This window comes from Octopus bimaculoides, chromosome 18, assembly GCF_046866305.1.
Source record: "Octopus bimaculoides isolate indiv1 chromosome 18, ASM4686630v1, whole genome shotgun sequence".
NCBI lineage: Eukaryota > Metazoa > Mollusca > Cephalopoda > Octopoda > Octopodidae > Octopus > Octopus bimaculoides.
Window position 1 is genome coordinate 48,558,564 of NC_142945.1, and position 3,683 is coordinate 48,562,246.

Consider the following 3,683-nt stretch of genomic DNA (forward strand, 5'->3'; position numbering starts at 1 on the left):
ACAGTCCTTTTTATATTGTCATGACGTCTCTTTCATTTTTTCTGGGCTAATGGCGTACATTGACTGGTAATATGCCATACGGTTTCACTATATTGTCTACATTATTATTATTATTATTATTATTATTACATCAAGATTTCGCTTTCTTAAACCAAGAATTCCATACTTCGTGAGAATATGCCCTGGAACAATATTCATACGAGAGACGTAAATGTGTTTACATTTTGTAATCGCATATGATAGCAGAGTGGCAGAACATTATATCATTATATATATATATATATATATATATATATATATATAGATAGATAGATAGATAGATAGATAGATAGATAGATAGATATGTATGCATACATACATGTATATTCGGGTGTATATGATATACATATGTACATATCTGTGAATGACATTACATATTTTTATATACCTATATGCTAGTATGTGAATATATATATATATATATATATATATATATATACTGGGATAGATAGATAGATAGATAGATAGATAGATAGATACATCCATATGCTCTATATGTATGAATACACACATGCAGGCGTAGTAATACACTATACATTATCAAACACCATTGTACAATGGCTGCCAGTGATAGAGAGGGGGTAGAGAGAGAGAGAAAGGGGCAAAGACAGAAAGAGAGGAAGACATATGGTTGATATCAGGTTAAAGTCTGTTATAAGTGTTATAATATTGCGATAAAGTTTCACCAGTAAATTTATAATGACAGTGGAATAGGTTTTTTATTGTGGGGACGTGGCGATATCTCTTTGCAAGTTTTAACACCAGAAAGATTGCATGTCACCTTGTTTTAAATGCAATATGGTTCATTTAAGAAGTTTTTACATCTGCATAGCACATACAACCCTTTCTAACGATCACACACACACACACACACACGCACATGCGCGCACACGGATGTTCGCCTATTTGTCCAGCTCTCTACCCCTACCCGTATAGGTAGGGGTCTAGAGCACCATATACGTATGGATTTTCATGAATACTCATTCGCAGACACTCGCAGCCGCATACATAATCACATATATACACATATACATAGACATGTATTAATATACATGTACACATATGTGATTAAGTTCACGTATGTATAAATAAGTGTGTGTGTGTGTGTGTGTGTGTGTGTGTGTGTGTGTGTATACACACAGCAGATGTTCACTTCTGAGTTTCGTACATCATACATATGAAGTATGTATGATGTCATTGCAATGAGATGACAAAACTCTCTGTGTAGAGGCGCTTAAAAGCTAAGTACACACACGTATACAGGTTTGGCCAAAAGTCACCTGACGGAAAACGAAAACTACTTAATTCCAAGATTTATTTATGTTTAACAAATGAATGAATTTAATAAAAGCATCTAAATATGAAACATCACGAAAATTGTTTAAACTTAAATCCTTCTTCAGCGACATATTTTTCCATTCGAGTCAATACAGACTTACAGATAGTATTTAAGGAAGTTTGATTTAGTGTCGGGTGACTTTTGACCAACTCTGTATATAGGTAAATATATAAATACTTTCCGTACGCATTTTGAAAAACAAATATTTTTCTTCTAAATGAATTCTAAACAATGGTGGGATCAGAATTTCTAATTTTAAATGGAATGGTAGCAGGGAAGATACACACTATATTTAATATTTTACTAGTTTCATTCATTAGACTGAGGCCATACTGGGGTAAATATTTTTTATCCTCATGACAAATATTGTAAATGTTTCATTGTTGATTCATAGGTTGCCATGTATATCACCATTTCACATTTCATCCTTTTTTGAAATCACGCAGCCCAATCAATGAAAAAAAGTAAATGACTATGTGTATGCTTGTGTGTGTGTGTGTGTGTGTGTGTGTGTGTGTGTGTGTGTGTGTGTGTGTGTGTGTGTGTGCGTGCGGGGTGGGGGTATATACGTTATGCAGTCAACGACCTCAAGTTACTCTCAGCTCCAAACCTCATTAACCCACATCCATTCCATTCCGATAGGAAGTTCACATCACATCTTTCCGCCGTCTCGCACCGTCTCTAACATGTAACATTATATCAATAATTAAACAGTCACATGACACAATATTTCTAATTTCTTCCTTAAACACTGACCTTCACCACATCTTCCTTCAATGGATGCTCTCTATAACAATCTGTTAATGTTTTTAACTACTTCATGGCACACTCTTTATTTCAGTTTAGGAAGGACTGGGACTTGTTTATCTCTATTTCAGACGAGCTGCGCCCTCAGAAATGATACTATTTATAACTCATTCCCCCCAAACGTTTTGTACCTCTGAGTACATGATTAATTAAATCCTCTTAATTCTTCGGTCTGGTGAATTTACAAACTCTAAGGTTCATCGTTATGAATATTGATGTTTTAATACGGGTTAACTATGGGTTCGAAGGAGTGGGTAGAAAGGAACTCGGAGACAGGGGGGGAGAGAGAGAGGGGGAGAGAAGCAGGAGGGAGAGAGAGAGGGAGGGAGGGAGGGAGAGAGAGAGAGAGGGAGGGAGGGAGAGAGAGAGAGAGAGAGAGGAAGGGAGAGAGAGAGAGGAAGGGAGAGAGAGAGAGAGAGAGGAAGGGAGAGAGAGAGCCAGAGAGGCAGAGGGGTGCAGAGAGTGGAAGAGAGTGATAAAGATGTAAATAGACAGAGAGAGAGAGAGAGAGAGAGGAGGGAGAAAGGAGGGAGAGAGAGGAAGGGTGAGAGAGAGATTCAGAGAGAGATTGGGAGGAGAGAAGAAGGGAGAAACAGACAGAGAGAGGCAGAGAGAGGGAAAGAGAGGGGGAAGAGGTAGGGAGACGGACCGAAAATAAGACGGAGAGTGAAACAGAGTGTAAGATAGAGAGACAATGAGAGAGAAAGAGGAAGAGGGAGAGAAGGAAGCTCAGAGAGAGAGGCAAACAGTGAGACTCAGAGAAGGAGAGACAATCAGGAGCAGAGAGAGAGAAAGGGGTGAGGAAGAATGGGTGGAAACAGGGAAACATGGTGAGGGACGGAAGCCATCGCTTTGTATATTGGAGTTTAATGTATTATTGCCTAAAACATTTTGGTTTTTGTGGTACATTTTGCTATTCAACTTTCAGCATAAAATTGTGAATTCATACAAAATCGTTCAGTTCAGTTGATTTCAGGAGTGGAAAAAGACAGACAAGGTTTCGAACTCTTGCCTACTGACGGAATGAGGGGAATAACGATAACTTTAACTCGGTCTCGTCCTCCTCTCTGATGATGGAAAACAACCTGCTGAAACGTTGCTCTCCACCACCACCACCACCAAAAACAACACCGATATCGCCACCACTACAACCCCCCCCCCCACCAACACTGCAACAACAACCATTACTACTACGACTACTCTGACTACTACCCAGTGCAATTAGCAGTTTCTCTAATCTTTATATAACTGAACGCGTCAAGTGTCCAGTGACAAATATTAATTGTTATATGATGTAAGTTTGGAGAGATTGCGGAGATAATGGAAAACGAATGCGGACTACTACTACTACTACTACTACTACTAATGATGATAATAATAATAATAATAATAATAATAATAATAATAATGCAAAGAAATTACGATACGAAGGAGAAGAATGACAAGAATGTCAGCTGACTCAAGACATCTCGTAGAAGCCACACTTGGGCTTGCTGAC